Source organism: Choloepus didactylus, chromosome 6 (assembly GCF_015220235.1).
Source record: "Choloepus didactylus isolate mChoDid1 chromosome 6, mChoDid1.pri, whole genome shotgun sequence".
Classification (NCBI taxonomy): domain Eukaryota; kingdom Metazoa; phylum Chordata; class Mammalia; order Pilosa; family Megalonychidae; genus Choloepus; species Choloepus didactylus.
In genome coordinates this window covers 95,769,890-95,790,579 of record NC_051312.1, presented here as the reverse complement: position 1 = coordinate 95,790,579, position 20,690 = coordinate 95,769,890, and the positions used below count along the sequence as shown (strand labels likewise).

The following is a 20,690-nucleotide window of genomic DNA, read 5'->3' as shown; positions in this document are numbered from 1 at the left end:
CTTTCTGAGCCTCAGTTTCCTCTTTCATGAAATGGGTATAATAATGAAATACCATAGGACTGTGTTAAAGATTTAAGAAGCCAATAGCATAGAGAATTGATGGATGATAGGAAGGTAGGTAGGTAGGTAGATAGAAGATAGATGGAACAAACTGAGAACAGTTTAAATCCATGTCTTTCTCACTTTAAAACCCATGACTGTAACCCAGACTTTAGAATGTTTCCCTGCATTTCTTAATTTACTTCTATTTGTTAAATGTGATATATATAATCTAGTATTTGAAGTACAGACTCTGGTTTGTCAGGAAAGCACATGTGGATTTAAAGTGGTATGCTTAGGTATCAAAATGTCAGAAGCCTAGAAGCGGGGAAAAATTATACCTTATAACATATAGCTATAATAAATAAATTAATAAATAAATAAAATCATACAATAAATGAATAAATAATATAATAAAATGCCAAAAACCACATTTTGCCTATTTTTTTTTAAATTTCTCTGACTGGTTATTTTAGGATGCAGTTGCTGCAGTTTCCAAAGCAGACCAAGTTAAGATGAGACTGATTTATTCTTTAATTCTTTTATTCTACTCAACAACCTTTATTTTTCACCAACTCTGTGCCTGACAGAATCCTATGTACCAATAGGGAAGCAAAGGCTAATAAGACTGGCTTTTGTCCCTGTAGATTAAGAGTTCTTAATCTGAGATCCAAGCATCTGTTTGTGAATTTCAGAGGACCCACAAACTCTAAACGAATATGCAAATATAAGTATCTTTATTTTTTTCTGGGGAGAGCATCTGTTGGTCTTTTCATCAGTCTCTTCTGCCTCCCCCCTCCCCCTCTTTGGGGATCTCAATGCAGAGAGAGAGCAGACCTGCTCCTTCATTAAAATTTTGGCAGAACTAATGATCCTTGGCTGCCTGGCCTTTGAATTCATACATAACTGGGTTCAAATTTTAGTTGACCTGCCTGGATGCTCTGTGACTTAGCTTGAACCTCAGTTTCCACATTTGTATAACTCAGATGGTGCTATCTACCTCTGAGGCTTGTCACAATCATGTATGTCACAAAGCTCCTCACAGTAGCTGGCATTTCATAGGTATTCAAATATAGTGGTTCCTCCTGCATTTAGGGGTGCTCTCACATTGGTGTCTTCCTCAGAGCCTAGCAGGATACTTTTGCATCAGAGGAGCCCAATCACAGCTTATTGATTGAGTCACTGATCAGAATTCTGTGCTTTCAGAGACTAGTCACATTTAAGACTGAAGTGAAGGGTCAAAACACGAACACGATTAGTGATAATCAACACAGAGAGCCTCAAGGCAGGCTCCTGTTCTCCATATCATAATCCATATTTATCAGCTTGCACGTCTCATATTGTGCCTGCAGTCATCTGTCGCTTTAGACCTAATCCCATTCACCATTTAATTGTGTGACATTGTGATTCAGACCTCTCCGGGCATTAGTGAAATTAGCTTCCTATGAGCATGAGGTGTGATGTGTGCCACACGTGCACATTTATCCCTCAGATGCTTCCCATGACAAGGGAAGGCTGCTGGGCTTAGAGTTACCCAACTGCATAGACTATGAGTGCCTCATAGGACAAAAGGGGGCTGGTGAGACCCACAGCTAGGTCTCATCCCTACAAACTCTGAAAAAATGAACACACAAAGAAAGAGAAATCAAAGTGGTGATGAGGGGAGAGGAATGATTTATAGAATAATTAAGTCACTGGGAAAAACAAAGTAGTCACATAGAAAAATATCAAGTCATACAATAATATAATATAACAAAAATTCAAGTTACACTCTTGCTAATAGTATTGCAGGTTATTCTAACTATAGTGCACATACTGTCTCCTTTCAGTGAAAACTTGTGACAGCCTGCAGCACTCATACCAGTCAGCCAGTGTCACAGAAACCTGGAGCATCAGTTCAGCCTAGGAATCCAGTGTGGTCAATGAAGGGCTGAACTGTATACTTAGTTCTCTAGGTGACAACCTGGTCTCTCAAGTGCCAGAACCTGGAGTATATATATCCCATAATGGTATTAAACTGTAATTTTTCATGAATTCTTATTTTCTTTATAAACAGAATATACTGAGGAGAACTTGACATGTCAGATCTCTTACAGATTATTATACATACACACCCACACACACATGTAAAAGGCACCTGATAAGTATGTGGAGACACAATGTTTAGCAAGAATGTCATGGGATCTACTTTCTGGAAGCTAATGCTCTAACGGAAGCAAACAATTAAAACAATTACAATGGGGCAGGTGGCAGGAATGATAAATTTCGTGAAAATCCAGACTATCAGAGCAGATAAAAGGGAAACCAAACCCAGATTCAGAGAATCAGGAACGATTTCTCAAAAGAAGTGACCCCCTGGATTGACTTCAAGGATGAGTTGAAGTTGACCAGGCTAACAGTGTGTGTGGGGGTAGAGAGGAAATGGGGGAAGGGGTGTTGGCAGAAAGGGAAGACTATTCCAGACAGGTGGAGTATATATGCCAAGGACCAGAGACAAGTGAGGCATGTAGTGGATTCTGGAAAGTAGAAGAAATTAAGCACATCTGAAGTATTAATTACGAAGTGGACAGACCATTGCAAAAAGAGGAAGTACAGAAATAAGCAGATCCCAGGGGGAATACTGCATGAAAAAAGACAGAATCATCCATGTGACTGCCCTGTGAAAAAAGGTTCTGTAAACTTTATGATAAATGTCCCCTTGTTCCTCTACCCCCCACCGGCCAAGGACGGGTGAGATGACCTGGATTAATTCACCTAGAGAAAAACAGCTACAGCCTGGCGTTTACATGTTAGACAGGGCATGGACTTTGGCCCCCTTGCAACCGTGCCCTGAAGTGAAGAAATCTCCAGGTGTCTGTATAGGAAGGTTAGAGGACCCTCCCCTGGCGTGGGGGGTCAGGGGAGGGTGGACACTTATCAAACACGTCTGCAGCACCATCCCTGGCCAGGGCAATGCTGATGGGCACTGGGGTCCACGCTGGAGTCACTGCAGCATCTACTTTTCTACCTACAGAGGCCCGGCAGGGAAAAGGGGAAAGGGCTTAACCTGCACATCAGAGATTAACAGAATACACCTGGCGAGAAATAGAATGTGGACACTGGCTGATTCCTTCTCCTGCCATTATTTACACATTGACTTACAGAACACTATTCCTTCAACCATTGAACAATGACACTGGGGCATATATCACATGCCAAACACTATTCTAGGTACTGAGGATACAGAAGTGATAAAAAGAGACAAAAGGCTTTGCCACCATGAAACTTACCTGCTAGTGAAGAAAATAAAAAATAGACAAGTAATATAATATAGTGCCAGGTACTGATAAAATATGAAGAAAATCAAAGCTTAGTGGATTAAATTATATTAAAATGATTTAAAATGGGCCACTTGAATGCAATAATCTAAAAGTACTCTGATTACTTTAAACCAGGGAGGTGTCTATATGGCACATTAAGAAATCACTCTAACCAGATCCAGTAAATCTTAGACTTTTCTCTGCTAATGATGTTTCTTTCTACTCTACTGTCTACTAGTCTAATGCATGTTGAAGAATAATCATGCCCCACCTCTCTGACTTTCTACAGACTACAAATTACTTGGACTGAAAAGTTGGAGAATGAGGTAGAAAGCAAACAACTCTTTTTTATGTCACTTCTGTTATTCTAATTAAAGAAACTTCTTTTTTCCATTAAATTTTTGTGCTGTTAATTACATAAATGTATGAAATATGTCATATTACAACCTAATGTGGCATGCTGCCATATTATGCTTAATAGCAGACATTTCTAAAATAAAGACTATGACAAATGGAAAGTCTAAAATAAAGACTATGACAAATGAGCAAAACAGAAAATAACTTCATTCCTTTATTCTTTTTTTAATTTTCTTTCCTAGAACCAAATTAAATAACAATGATAAAGTCTGATCAAAATAAAACTCCTCAAAACACCCATTTGTTTACTGAAAATATCTGTTTTTCTTAAATCTGCAATTGTGTCCTTTATTTTAAATGTTTCTAAAACACGATAATCTGATTCATCTCTTAGGTTTCAAAATAATTTACCTTCTCTAATATTGCTTCAAGGTTTAGAAGCTTGCTTTCTCATCCAGGTTGTGCTTCCACATTAAACTTTAATGGTAGGATTATTGCTTATGATCCTTCACATTTCATTCTAGTTACTGTAGAATATGATGCATACATATATTTAGAAGGCTTTGTAATATAATTCAATTACAGGAACTAAACAGAGAGTGTATTTTGCCTTGACCATTTATTCTACCTTGAGCTTTAGAGACAGACTTTTTAATTTTACATTTGTTCTTTAACAGCATGTATAAAAAATGCACTAAAAGCTACCTCCTTCTTGACAACATCATAGTCACAGTTTGTTAAATATTTAATGCTACTGAGCACAAGGCAGGGCATGCAATGAACACGAGCTTGACTCTAAAACCACTGTAATGGGTTTAGATCCCTCGGGTCTGCATTGGGCTCTGTACTGTACAGTAGAAGAGAGAACTCTCATCAAGATATAAGTTTAAGTAGGAATCTGTCTGCTGCATCTGTTGACAAGATCAGTGTTAGATCTCTGAATCTGATATGTTTTCTTAGTATCTCACATCACTTTACTTGTCTGCACCAAGCTAAAATATTAGGTGTGGCTTTGTATTATTCAGGATACTTCTCTCTTCCAGAGTGTGACTTTTCAATGTATTTTGAATTTTGGTAATTTGCACAGTCCCTGATAAAAGCCTCCATTAGTGATTTGCCATTAGTCTTTGCTTTTGCCATTGAAATTAGGAAAAATCTTTTGAAATTGTAGCAAAATACTGCAGAGGCAGGGGCCTTTTCCCTGAGATAATTCAGCCATTTTCTCTTGAGCATATATCCTCAAATGAAAGAACAAGGCAGTGTATATAGTAAGAATTATTGCAAGGCTATTTTGCTTAATGAATTACGTAGTCTGCCTAAAAAAAATAAAGACGAAAAAAGACGAAAAAAAGAAAGATCCAAATGAGTTTTTTAATCTAAAATTAAGGCTTTATTAGAGTCAACACACTGTCTGGATGAAGAAGTTATATCTCAAAGGGGTTTGAAACACCAGTTTACAGGGAGCAAACACAAAATTGAATCTGGTATTAATGTTTAACAATTGGGTCAAATTATTTAATTCCTTTTATCTTTAGTTTCATTATTTATAAAATGGAATAGATACCAACTTTTGAGGTTTGTTATGATAACTAAATATACAGAATGTGATTATCACAATGCTTAGCCCATAGCAGTCAATAAATGTCAGCTTAAAAATAAAAGTACTTCATACAACTTGAAATAACTGCCTAGACTTCTTCTTGTCTCAGTCCTCTTTAATGTGAATCCAAACAGTAAGCTTAATAAAAATCTTTACAACTGATCCTTTTTGTTCCCCTGTGATGTATCCTTGTGATGGGTGCTTGGGGATAATATCTATTAATACAGTGTTCAATATTGCTGTATGAGAAACTGCTGAACTCAACCAGATTTTATTTTTCTCCCATCTTTTCTAATATGTATCTGCAGGGATGGTAGAATCTGTCTGGACTGTCTGGACCACCTTCACTAGCTCTCTCTTCACCCATCTGAACTCCCATCTCTCCATCACTGTACCAAGCTCCTTACTTTCTTCAAGTCTACACTACAAAAAAGCCTCCCTTCCTGCCACTGCCTTGACCTACCTCTTTTCTTCTTAGTTCAATTTTTCTTTCTAATCATGTCCAATACTCTGGTGATAGTGGTGCAGAGGAAGATACTGTCAAAGTCTGGTTTGGAGATGGAGGTAGATGGTCCAACTGAATCTAAGTATAAAGGAAGACAGAGTCCAGGGGCTAAATATCTTGAAGCAAGTGCACCAGGAATGTAATTCACAGGCCCACATGATGAGTGATAAAGGAGATGAAACGTAGAGAAGAGAAGAAAGCAGTATTCAGGGTAGAGGTGGGTGAACAAAATGAATCTGGGGCTGAGTATAAATTATTATATTCAATTGTGGATAGTTTCATTTAATTTGGACTCCTAGTTAATCAAGACTTTACTAATCTGAGTATATTAGTTTCTTCTGCCCCTCTATCTTCATTTTTCACTTATAAGGATCCTTGTGATAACAATGGGCCCATACAGATGATCCAAGATAATCTCCTTATGTCATGATCCTTAACTTAATCATATCTGCCATGTAAGGAAACCATGCAAGGTAACATATTCAGAGATTCTGGGAATTATGACAGAGACATGTCTGGGAGCCATTATTCTGACTACCATACTGAGATTAACATTTGCATGCTATATTGCAAGAATAATATTACTGTAGGTCATTATGTTCAATGATGTCCTTCAATTACCAGGAGATAGAGTGAAATTTTCTTGAACACCTCTCCCAGTTTCATGTCCTTTGAAATTTCAAAGCACTTACCAAGTATATGCTAATTATCAGGGAATTTACACTCTCCCACACTGTCTCAATCCCATATGAAAAGCAATCATTTACTGATTTCCACAAAAATATATCCATGACAACTATTCACAATTTTCATCTATTTTCTAAAGCTTTGGGAGTTAGTGGGGAGAGGTCACACCCTGCCCCACCTGGCCTTTGGCCATCTGTCTCAGTGGTCCTTTCTTTTCCGTTCTCTCTCCTGCCCTTCACACCCCTCCCCTTATTCCCCTACCTCTCAGGGTACCGTGGGATCTCAATTTCTCCCCCCTGTATTATGCAGAATAGTTCATTTTTGGGCAATGTCAATTAACAAACTTGAAGGATGAGACCCATCAAAGCATCCTCAGAACAAGGGGCCTCTGTGTCCATCAACAATACCTGTGGTTGTTGTTGGCAAAATTATAAATATAATGGTTCCAATTATAAATATAATATGTTATAACATGTTATATGATCAGACAACTTAGATATCTTACATAATTTTTAATAATGTTACATAATATCTTAGGTTAGATATCTTAGTTATTACCTTAGTTATCTTAGATTATTCAAAGATAAACCTAAGAGCCTGCCATTATTTGGGCATGTTTACAGAGGTGTCTGAGTACTATGATGTTTATTGACATGCATCACTTATTCATTTGGTATTTATTTATTAAGTGTTTACTATGTACCAGGCACTTTGCTAACTGCTAATCTTATAAGGAAGAATAAAACCTAAGGTCTTGAGTTTTCTTTGGCTCACATTTTTATAGATCTGCTTTAGCCATCATCCATCCATCTCTGATTTGGCTATCAACTTTTGTGAATTGTCTTGTACGTACACATAGATAGTGGCCAAGATAAATTGAGATCAGTAGTAGGCCTGGATTTGAAACTACTACAATCAGTTCCCATTGCTTTAATCCCAGTTGCCATAGAAGTCGCAAAGCTAAAATGGTAGATAATTAAGAGATACAAACGATTTCCAGGATAAGCTCTTTAAAGGCAAACACGTAGCATAACAGGATCACTGAAATTTCTGTTCCTCTGTGCATGCACAGAGCATCAATATGGCAGGGATTCTGTCTCTCTTAATCACCACTTCCCCTTTGCCTGGCAGTAAGATTAAAATGAAAAAAAAAAAGAAGTTGTTGAAGATTAAATAAATGCGTCTATCAAAGCATTAATAAAATAATAACTAACATGTATGACTACTCACCATATGCCAAGACTGTGCTAAGCCCTGTTGATTTTTGTCTTATTTTTATTCCTATCACACTTATAAGAAAGTAGTACTCAAGGGTGATTAGTAAGTTGTCCACAGTCATATAGCTTTCTGTAACTTTGCTCTTAACTCTTAGCCTGTATTGACTTCCTGTTTTTCTTACTGAATCACAATTATCTTCTGGATTGTCTGACGTTTCAGGTAAGGGGCAGTTCCAACTACAATTTTGATAACAAGATATAAGAAAGTCATATCTCACACCAATTTCTGCTGTACATATGCAAATTTATTCAGCACAGACATTCATTAACAATCAGACACCGAAGAGTTCATGCAAACTGTATTGTAGTCTCAAATTCATGGGTTGTTTTTAGGTGTTCTCACCATCATCTGGTATGAAAGTTTCATTTGAGGTGGCTATGAGCTGTCCAGAAGCAGGGTTTTGTAATTTTTATGATTGTCGTCAAGTAATTACAAAGCCTCCTATTCCAAAGGCTGAACATAGATACCTTTGGAATCAAGCCTTGGGCATCATCCTTGAGGTACAATTTAAAGGCCTCTCTCAAGTTTCATACACTGTTTATGAAAGGAGACGAGGGTCACTCTCTAAAGTATATGAGCAAATCCACATATTTTAAATACTCCAATTTTACCAATGAGAACATACTTCTAATAGTCACCATCCTAATCAACTAGCTAGTAATGTCACCAATGGTAAGTTCATTTTTGACATTCATTGTATTGATTACCAAGGTCTCAGGTGTTGATAGACAGATGGATAACAGAAGCCCTTGTAGTTAACTCGGGAGTATTGTCTTTCTAATATAATGACAGCTGTTTGCCACTGGAATATAGGTTTTCAATTAGGGTAATGTACTCCCCAAGACATATACCTTAAACTAACTAGCACACATGTATATATTTATGTGTGTGTGTGTGTGCATGTGTATAAAACAATTTTACCATATTCTCTTCCAGGGCCATCTGCTCTCTAGAATGAGGGTTTGGGATCTGCGTAGCTTCAGTAGGTTCCCTACAACTAATCCATCATCTGGGAAGCCTTCTTTGTCTAACCTCATTCAAATTTTACTATTCATCTCATATTCAGTTGTAAAATTATTTGTAACTGTTTTGTATAATTCACATCTATGTAGTTGATATTCTCTAATAATGGATCTTTTTCATGAATTTTATTCCTTCACAAGTATTTTATGAACTTAACCAGAGAAAGGATGGCATTTTGTGGTTTTTTAATTCATTTTCAATCAGCCATCCATTTGTTTCATAAATATTTATCAGCATTAAGCTAGATTCTTTCCATTTTCTATTTTGCATCTCCACATAAGCCCTGTACTCAGTGCTTACAGAGAAAGTATTGTTGATTGATGGAAAAACATCATATTATGAGACTCATTACTGACATGTGCTGGTTTCTTTTCCTAATTTCAAAATGCCTTTTCATTTCAGGTCACTCCAGGTAGTTGTCTCACAGCTTCAATCTATTGATTCTCATTGCATGGGGTGGAGAAGAAACCACCAGAACAGGTATGGCTTCCAGTATCAAACATTATCCACTCAAAAGTAAATACATATAAAATATACTTTTTAGTGAAACTTCAAAAATATTCTTCTTAACTTTGGGAATTACTAGAAGTAAGGCATCATTTTTTTTTCCTACTACAAGATCTCTTCTGTGGAAAAGAAACTATACAAGTACTTGTTAAGCCTTCTACAATGCAATTTATTCCACCTAATAATTACCCTATCAACACATATTCTGTCTAAATGTCTTTAGTCACAGTCCTTCTAATGTAATCTCAGTGTTCATTGTTCTTCTGTTTGATATGCACTGGAAGCCTGCAGCATCTTATTCTAATCAGTATTTGAATGCATTGTCTGTTGAAATGAAAGTAACAATGAACAGTAGGACAGATGTTTCCCTTGGATGTGAAATATAGGGGTTAAAACCACAAATTAAACTGAATACACACAGTCTGTGCATGCATTTTTCAAGATAGTGGGATAAAAATTATTGTCAAGTGAAAGGCAGGCACTAGTCAAAGTTATAGAGATCGGTGACTTGTAAAACAGATAAAATTTGGAAATAGTTCAAGTATCCACTCTAGCAAATGGAAACATGACTGTAGCATGTTGGTAGAATGAGTTATCATTTGTCTGTATGCATGGTGATTTTGATAAGAACCCAAAAGAAACATGGAAAGGCAAAACAGAAAATCAGAGTTTCAGACCAGATACATCAATATATAATAGGACTATAGGCACCTAAGCAATTTCTAAGCACTGCATGAATGCATTATTATTATTCATTCTTATATAAATATTAATAATATTAGGTTTCCTCTGCTTCTTGGCTGAAAATGCTAAAAAAATCAGTCATTTATGACATTTAGGTGTCAAAAATGCAAAGATTTTATAACTGATTTTGCTCATGTTGGTTATATTGAACTCCTGTTTCTACATCTATTCCTTATTTATTTAGTAATTTTCATTGAGATTTCTAATTACATGAAGTCATGTGAAAAAAAATTTAAAAAGGTATGCATCAATTGCAGTGACATTAATTTCACAGTCAAGGGAAGGTTTGAGGCCATTGTGATTCATATATATATATATATATGGCTTGTTAAAATCACTGTAGTATAGTAATCTTTCCCTATAACTGTCACAAATATTTGCGAAGAATGGTAATGAATGCAAGCTGCGGAAAACCCATGGGCAGCTTGGACTGGCGTTGGGGTGTCTATGTAGCTAATGTCCCACAGAGGAACACCAGGGTCAACGTAAGAACCCACCTTTAGGATGGAAGTTACCATCACTTCAAAAGCGAAGCTTTTTTTGGAGTCAGTACCTATGATAGAGGGGTTATTGGCCTTCCTGGTTGAGAAGGCTGCACTAGAGTGAGATTTCTGTTCTCCATGATGCCTTTTCTGCTTCGTATGGTACCCCACTACTCACAGACTCTTTTATTGCTTTTGACCACAGCAGTTTATTTATCATACGTTTCATTTGTTTTCATTTCATTAACCTAACCTAAAGTCTTTCTGGCAAACTCACTTTTGGAAAATGAAATAATATATAAATAAAATAAGCTAATAGTGTTTCCTGCCTTCCTGATTCTGAGCAAACCACTTAACCCCTCCTTCCCACCCACCAGATGAAAGTGCCTTGGAGGGAGGCTCGCTCCTCTCTCACAGGAATTCAATATTTTTGTTCTTTATTTATTTTTTGGATAAGACAGAGATATCTCTCTAAATATAATTTGATTGTTTGATAAATACTTGATCATTTGAACCTCTTTATGGCAACAGAGCACGAACTGTAGAGACAGGAAGACTTAGGTTCGAGTCTTACCCTTATCTTTTATTAGCTGTGGGTCAGCTGAAAGTTAACCTCTCTTTGCCACAGGTTCTGCATTTGTAGGTTGGGAATAATGACATAATCTAAAAGTATTTTTCTGAGGATGAACTAGATAATATATTTCAAGCTCTCTCTTTCTCTCTCTCTCTCTCTCTCTCTATATATATATATATATATACACACACATATATATATATATACATATATATATACACACACAGATATTAATGGAGTTGTCACAAAGAATAGGATTGGCTTATCTGTTTACAAATAATTGCAATTAAAAATGACAACACTAAAAGTGCACTGAAGATAGCTTGAAGTTTGGAGATTTGCAGTGACTCAGATCATTATTGATTATCGTTGTAATCACAGAAAACTAGAAATGCAGAATGTTCTGTACACGGAGTTCAATATCTGAGAAAGCCATGGTCAAAAGTGATCATGGATATTATCTGGCCTAAAGATTTTTTGTCACACTAGATTGTTTTGTTTTGTTTTGTTTGATTTGGTTTGGTTTCTTGTGTGGAACTACTGTATGTATATGTGTATGTATGAATGTTTGTATGGACATATATATAAGGAGACTAAGGAGAACAACTGTATTTGGGGATGGGATTGGCTCAGTTTCTTATCTATTTAACTCCCACAACAACAATACCCATGAATTTTCTCTGAAGTCCCCCGGTGCTTAGAGAACACAATTTAAAAGACACTGACCTACCCTAGTCCCTTAAGTTTTCAGATAGAGGAACTAGAGCTGAGAATAGTGAAGTGACATGTCCACTGAGAAAGGGGCAAGTAGGGATACTCTGACTCACATCTACTGGATCATGCTGACTCTTCTACTGAATACAAGGAAAGTTTGGGACAATAAATATGGTTTTGGGAAATGTGGTCTTTCCTCCCCTTTTGCCCATCACATTATTTTGGTAGTTGCACTTGCATTATGGCAGTGGTTCTCAAATCCTTGAATTAATATCACTTTTTTGAAATACAGATTCTTGAACCTATACCCAAACTACTAAATCAAAAAGTCTGGGCATGCATGACAGTAACCTATGGTTTAACAAGCCCGCCAGGTGCTTATGATTTCACTAAAGTTTTAGACTCTTACATCAAATTCCTTGGGAATTAGTTCCCCTTGGAAAATAATTTTAAGTATATGGCTTACCCTCCAATGGACAACATTCATTATAACAATACCCAAAATTTTATAAAGCAAAAAGAATTGAGAAAGAAGGAGGAAACTAACATTTGCTCATCACTTACCATACATCAAGCACTCTTTAATTTATATTAATCATCTTATTTAATCTTAGAGCAACTCTATGGGGTATATATTATTAGCCCAACTTAATCAAAGGGAATATTAGACTGATATAGTCCATGATCATTCAGGTGGAAATAGAAGAGTAGTATTGGAACCAGCAATGGCCTACTCCAAAGTCTTCCTTCGTTCTTTTATGCATTGAAATCCACATGACTTCACACATACTTAGGGTGGAAAATCTGTAACACTAGGGGAAAATACATGCATTTGAATTTGTTGTCATTATGGAGTGGTTTGATGTTGATTATACTGAAAATGTCACATAATCCTTTGATATTACATGGAAACAATGATTTGTCAGTCTGACATGAGAATGCCTTTTCTACTCTTTGTCATTCTACTTATATCTATTTGAATATCAATTCCCAAAATTCTGTATACTTGCTTAACTATGACAGGCTAATATACATGTCTATATTTATGTTTTCTCCATTTTATCTAAGAAATAAATATAGCTCCTTTGTGTCCTGTTTGGGACATCTGAAAAGTTTCTGGAAATGAATCATCACCTTAGATATTATGTAAATAAAATCATGTAAGTATAATGTAAATGTAATTACAATTACATATAGGAGAAATTATAGGGCTATGTACTGCAAACTTCAGAGCTTTAATATAGGGAATTTTAGGAGAAGGTACTTATACACCATGTTCTCTAAAGCTTCAGCATCTAGGAAGAAATTCATCAATTTTTTTATTTGAAAGTGACATTACAGTTCTTATTGTTCTGTAGGGTATGGTGTATGACTGGTCTGATTAGGAAATGCAGGATGAGGAGGCAATGTGAGCATGGAGGGTGCTCCCGGTGTGGAACTCAGTGGGTCTGAGATTGGTTTTCAGTGGTCAGAGATGGAAATTTTCCCTTGTTCACTCTACAATCTAATGTGTTGCTTATAAGAAAGCCAGCCACATGGCCCATTACCTCTCAAGTTTCTGGAAGATGTGGCTTGATTGGTCAGATTGTACTAATGGCTGCCAAAAGAAAAATAAACTGAGGAGATAAATGCACAGAATTCAGCAGAAAAGTACGTGCAATATCAGCACTTGAGGACAAGTGTCATGTCTGAAAAGTGTTATGGAGGCAATATATAGGAGAAAAGACTAGAAATCAGAACTTAATGAGTAATGGTCTGGAAGTAGAACTAGCAAGGTCAGGTACTCAGTCCTACTGAGGGATGACCAAGTATTTGGGAACCAATCATCTGACTTTAAGACTCAAGGCTCAAAGGGACACCAGCTTCTTTCAAAGACAAATGTAGTGATCAACCAATCAGTCCCATATCTTTTCCAAGGCTAAGCCCTGTTCATTTTTTCTAAGTAAATATCCCGTGAGTTTCCACACTGCTCTTCACCCCACTGCTATCATCATATTCCCGCCATTGAATGATTCCGCAATTGAATGATTGCAATTGCCTTTTAACTGGTCGCCTCACTGCCACTTATTCTTCTCACAATCAGTTTTCCATACCACAGCCAAAGTGATCAACCTTTCAATCACTCCCCATTGCTTTTAGGGAAGTTGTTAAGATTCTTAACGTTACCTGCACTATTCTGCATGATGCTACCTCAGCTTACTTCTGCAGCTTCATCTGACAATCCTATTACCCCTGCTCTCTCTCTGTTCCTTTCCATTGTTGATCTTTTAGTTCCTATAGGTGACACGCCTGCTCATGCATTTAGTGTGTCATTGCTGCCTGGAAAGCTTTCTTCCTTTCCTCTTTCAGGTTTTTCAGGTCTGAATTCAAATATTGCTTCATCAGGGAACATGTCCTTGAAACTCCCCAAATACACACACACACCAACACACATACACAGACTAGATCTGGTCCCCTGTTATACTTACACATCACTCTCTGTATTTTCCTTGAAAGCACTAACTAATGTGTACTTATATAGTTGTGCATTAATTTGAATAAATGGTTGGCTTTCCCTCTAAACTTAATATACATTAAGGCAAGGACAATGTCTCTTTTGATCACCCATGTATGCTAAGTCTCAGTACTGTGTCTGATGTAAATCATATATCACTTCAATAGAAGCAAGAAAAAGTATTTGAAAAAATCCAATCCAATATACATGCCTGATAAATACTCTCATTAAACTTAGAGTAGAAAGGAACTTTCTCAACCTGATAAAGTGCAAAAAACAAAACAAAGCAAAACAAAAAAGGTGAAAGACAGAATGCTTTCTGCTAGATCAGGAATAATTCAAGGATGCCCACTCTCACCACTTCTAAACACTATTTTGTTGGAGGTTCAAGTCAGTGAATTGAGGCAAGAAAAAGAAACAAAATAAAATGTATCCAGATTGGAACAGAAAAATTAATACTGTCTCTATTTGCAGATGACATCATGCTCTAGAGAATCTTATGGAAGCTACAAAAAACTATTGAAACTAGTGAGTTTAGCAAGGTTTCCAGATACAAGTCTAACATGGAAAAATCAATTTTATTTTTATATGCTAGCAACAAACAAATGGAAATTGAAATTTAATTTTAAAAGTACTATATAAAATTGCCTCAAAAATGTGAAGTACATATGGGTAAATCCAACAGGAGATGTGTAAGGCCTGTGTACCAAAAATCAACAAGAACATTGCTGATAACAGAGATCCAAATAAATGGAAAAATAACCTATGTTCATGAATTGGAAGACTCAATATTGTTAAGATTTCAATTCTCCACAAACTGATGTATGTCTTCAACACAATTCCAACAAAAATGTCATGAGGCTTTTTAATAAAATTGACAAGTTGATTCTAAAATTCATATGGCAATAAAAATGTAATAACCTAGAATAGGCAAAACATCTTTGAAAAAGGAGTACGGAGTTGGAGGACTTAAACTACCTTACTTCAAGAATTACTAACATGCTAAAGGAAACAAGATAGTATGATATTGGCATAAAGATAGATATATAGATCAATGGAAGAGAATAGAGAACCCAGAAATAGATATACATATTTATGAACAATTGATTTTTGATAGAGTTGCAGAGACAATTCAGTGGAGAAAGGGTAGTCTTTTCAACAAATGGTTTTGGATCAGTAGGATAATCATATGCAAAAATTGGATTTTGATCCATATCCCAAAATGTATATAAATATTAACTCAAAATGAATCATATATCTCAATGCCAAACGTAAAATTATAAAACGCCTAGGAGAAAACATAGCAGTAAATATTTCTGACCTTGGGTTAGGCAAAGATTTCTTAACTATGACACTGAAAAAAATCTATAAAAAATATTCACAGAATTGACTTCATCAAAATTAAATATTTTTGCTCTTTAAAGACAATGCTAAGAGAATTTTTTAAATGGTAGCCTTTAAAATATCAAATATCTGAAAAAAGACTTTAAGCCAGAATAAAGAACTCTCAAAATGTGATGTTAAGTATACAAACCAGTAATAAATGGACAAAAGATTTTTAGACACATTACCAAAAAATACATATTGATGGCAAGTAAGCATTAGCATTAATTATCAGGTAAATATAAATTAAAACCACAGTAAGTACCACTATACACCTACTAGAAAGTCTAAAATTAAAAAGAATGATGAGGAAGTGGAACAACTGGGGCCCTCCTATACTGTCTGTAGGCATGTCAAGTGGTAGAAACCCCTGGGAAAACATTTTGGCGATTTCTTAAAAAGTTAGACATACTTACTGGTCATTTCAGTAGTAGGTATGTATCCAAGAGAAATAAAGTAATTGTAGATGATTGTCCATAGCAACATTGTTTATAATAGTCAAAAACTAGGAGAAGCCCAAATGCCGTCAACAGTTGAATTGATAAACTATGGTTTATCTGTACACTAGAACTCTACTCAGCAATAAAAAGGAATAGATTACTGATGCATTCAACAACATAGAAGAATCCCAAAATAATTATGCTGAGAGAAAGAAGCCAAATATAAGAGAGTACATATTGTGTGACTCCATTTATGTAAAATCCTAGAGAATGCAAACTAATCTATAGCAACAGAAAGTAGGTGAGTGGGAACCTGGGAGTTGACCAGGGGAGATGAAGGTGGGGGAGAGGGATTAAAATGGAAACGAGGAACATTTGGAGATCATAGATACATTCATTATCTTGGTGGTGATTGTTTCATGAGTATATACATATGGCAAGGCTTATCAAATTGTACACTTAAAAACAAAAACAAAAACTAAAGTCCAGAAATTTGAATGAGCTGAAACATAAAGGGTGAGACAGGCCATAGTAGGAGATAGAGGGAAGGTGGTGCACAAGACTTTTTCTCCAGTCTCATCAGGGCTTTGGACAATATTACTCAGGCAATGGAGAGCTCTTGAAGGTTTTAGTAGGGAAGTGACATGATTTGCATTTTAGCAACAGTGACTGGCAGCAATGAAGAGGGAGAACGGGCAACAGAAATTCTGTGTGTGTGTATGTGTGTGTTTTAGCATGGTAATGTAATTGCAACAAATGTTCCAAATTCTCTCTGTGGGATTTCTGGGGAACCAATTAGTGCACATTTGAAAAAGTGTTGGTGGGGTTAGGGACTTATTCTATAGCCATTAAAACAAATTGGCCCACATTGGCATACCTGCCAATAAGTGGCAGAGCAGTGACTTAAACCCAGCATGTCTGATTTCAAAGCCCATTTCTCTTTTCACTATGCATGTCCTCCCCTACCTGGATGTAAAGCCCATTCTAAAGCCTAGATCAGGATTATTCATGTAATGGAATGAGAATTTGAGGGATTTTCCTGAAATCAGGATGTGGACCAGATGTCATAAAATGTATGGGCCTGCTGCAGCAGTTCTTAATGGAACCTGAGCAGGCTATTCTTTCACATGATGCTGTACCACTCTGGGTCACAGCTACACCTCATTATTTGAAAATATGAGTCAGATTCCAAGATCATCCTTGAAGCTGCACAGATTGAAAGTGATTAGAGTCTCAATTCACTGTCTAGCCTAAGGAAGGTGAATTCAATACACCATGATGTCACATCTGGGCACAGTTCTCCATATTGGTCCAAGAATAGCATTCTGTGGTCTAACCTGATTAGAGTATTTATCAGAGAAGAGCAAGAATAGAGAGTAGAGAGAGTAAAAAGGATTGCCAAACTTAAATTAATTTGTCAAAGGAGAAGTTATGCTCTAAAATTAGCAGGATCTCTGAAAACTTGCAAAGCAATTCCCCCTACTCCACCTTGTTTGGAAGTCTTTGAAGGAATTCAACCTTTTGACAATTTGAAGTGTCAGTCATTCATTTTGAGATGAGTGTATAAAACCTACCCAAAATTTGCTTTTTTTTGGTTTTTACAAAACTGTTGAACAAAAACCCTCTTCGGCCCTTGGCTAATAGTACTAATCAAAACTTTGATAATAGACTTGTCACTTACCCTTTTTTTATTAGTTGGATGGGTCTGGAGGCTGTTTTTTGGAGTTTTCACCCCAGAGAACAAGCAATGAGGGTTCCAGGTCTGTTGCAAAATCATTTTTTGCAGGCAAATGATAAAAGGGAATAAAGCCTGAGGATTTAGGAAGCTCTTTCTAATTTGTCTAAATTTCAGTGTCTCAGAAATAGAAAAGGGAATTGTTTCTTAAACACTCATCCATCAGTTATTTATTTGACATACTACACATCATGCATGACCTGGGGCAGTAGGGGTACAGTATGGACAAGTTAAACCCTGTCCTGTTATTCATGGAGCTCACAATGGAAATTAACATAGCATAGGGATGAAAATTCATGCCATGACACTAGACAGTACTAAGTTCAAATACTGACTTTCTCTACACTGGCCCTTTCAAAATTTCTTTAGATTCCCTTTTGTAATTAACTTTGTAATGACATTGTGCATTGAAACCATGTTTAACTCAGCAATCTATACCATATGCGGTATCATTCATACATCATGGGTTATCATTATGGTATAGTTGGATTTATCATTATACAGTAGTGGAATTTAACTGCTCAGCCATCTTGTATGTGCTATCTCATTTGGTCTTCATAAAAATCGTCTGCTATTCTCATTTTACCAGTGTGAAAACTGAAGCACAGAATATTAAAGAAACTTTCTTAAAACCATTCGATCAAAAAGTGGCAGAGTCAGTATTTGAATCAAGTGCCCCCTGATTTCTAAACCTATGTGATTTCTGCCCTGCAATAGCCTCTCAAAGTTAAAATTAGACAAAAAAAAAAAAAAAAAAAAAACCACAAACATATTCATTTACTTGTGGAAATCCTTTGGTATGATTCTATTACTAACCAAACAAGCATATTCATATCAGTATCTAAATATAAAATCAAATTGCAAAAGCAAATGTGTATTTTCCTATTGAACAGCATGATTTTCCCAAAGAAATTCCCAGTGAGCATTTCCTTCTTGTATGTCTTTTTGTAGATGAGTTTTGGTAGAATTTTCCAGCCATGTTTATGGTGATTGTGCTTGCTAAGCCAAAATTTGAGTTCTGAAAACAAAAATATTGCTTCTCCCTAAAAATAAATGTAAATCCTATCTTGATATATAAATAAAAATAGTTAGAATCTCCTTTAAAAGTATATGAAGCAAGATAATCTGAGAAAACAGCCTTTATTAGAGCTCATATTTTATGTATGGTGGTTAAGTGAGGTTAATTGAGGTTAGAGAGATTAACACTCAGATATCCACTTCTGTCAGTCTATCTTTGAGCCTTGGGCAAGTTAATCTTTCAGTTTCCTTAACTGTAAAACAGAAATGATAATAATTAGCACATATGTTTGGGGTTGCTCTAAGGAATAAATGAGTTCATGGTGCAGATTGATTCGCCAAATGCTTGACATGTAGCATAGAATAAACTGTGCATGTGGTTGTTGGTGCTGCCTGGTTGTGTAGGTCTCCATAGCCAAATCTATGGGACTAGGTCTTAATGGAAAATGTTCCCTACAAAGCTCTCCATTTTCAATGCCCTTTCAATTATTCTCCCTGCTTCAGAGAAGGCCCTCAATTAAGTGTCAATTCTTGTAAACAGCTGGCAATCTTCATTTGAACAAAGAGGCATTCACTGTGAAAAGACTAACCTATTGCTACTGCAGGAGTTAGAAGTAGGTTTGAAAGGTGCTGACTTGAAGACTGTCAAGTCAAAACACATGACCTGAAATGTTGAATTCATCAAATTTTACAGTAATTTAAACTTTTATAAAAGAGGACAGAACTCTTTCATCAGTAGATAATATGACCCAGCATCCAGGTCTTGGTTTCCAATAAAATGTACCAGAGCTCTTTTGAGAAATGGCTGATTATAGTGCTGACACATGGATTATACAAGATGAGCCTGGAGCATCTTGTAGTAACAGAAAGTAAGGAAGTACTTAAAAAAAATTATTAGGATATGTCCAAGGCATACAGGAGCCAACAGAGCCAACTGAAAACTCTCAATGGCCAAAGCCGGAACAATTTGAACAAAAAAATAAAAAATGTAATATTAGTCTATACCCTAAAGTGTAAAATAAAATCCATACTTATATAAATAAATGATTGAATTTTAAAATGGGAAAGAAGGGACAAAATAATTTCAAATAATTTATGTCAATACTCCCCTTCATTCCTTAAATATGGGCTATGATTAGTTACTTGCTTCCCAAGACTATAGTATAGAAAAGGGGGAAAGTAGCTTCACAGTGAAGAAACCTGGCAAACACTACTTTAGACTTGATTAAGGTTAACATTATCAGTGATAAATAATGTTGATGTGACGTGTTGAGAATAGTACTTCCCCTTGGGGGTCTTCCTCCCCAAAACCCATTACCCCAGTCTGACCATGAGGAAAAACATCAGACAAACCTAAATTGAGCAATATTCTGCAAAATACCTGACGAGGTAGTCTTCAAAACTGTCAAGGTCATCAAGGAAAATCTGAGAAACTGTCACGGCCCAGAGAGAGGAGTCTAACAGACATGACAACTAAATCTAATGTGGTGTCCTAAATGGGAACCTGGAGCAGAAAAAGGACCTTAAGGAAAAAACTGAAATCTGAGTTAAGTATGGAATTTAGTTATTGATAATTTATCAATATCAGTTCATTGATTTTGAGAAATGTACCATAGTAACATGAGATGTTAACAATTGAGGAAACTGGGTGCAGCATATATAGAAACTCTCTGGGCTGTCTTTGCAACTCTTCTGTAACTCTCAAATTATTATAAAGTAAAAATGTATTTACATACAAGAGATAATATGTAAGGTATGCCTGAAATTATCTAACTGGTATTTACTTGATTTTTAAGAGTTTCTATTGAAATT

General features: G+C 36.0%; 1 long non-coding RNA gene across 1 annotated transcript in view; it reads left to right on the top strand.

The window, feature by feature from the left end:
* The first annotated feature begins 9,223 nt into the window (after window positions 1-9,223).
* The window catches only part of LOC119538672, a 131,180-nt gene continuing 119,713 nt past the window's right edge, over window positions 9,224-20,690 (top strand). The window contains exon 1 of the long non-coding RNA XR_005217618.1: window positions 9,224-9,268. This is a non-coding gene — a long non-coding RNA (uncharacterized LOC119538672). The remainder of the gene's footprint in view (window positions 9,269-20,690) is intronic.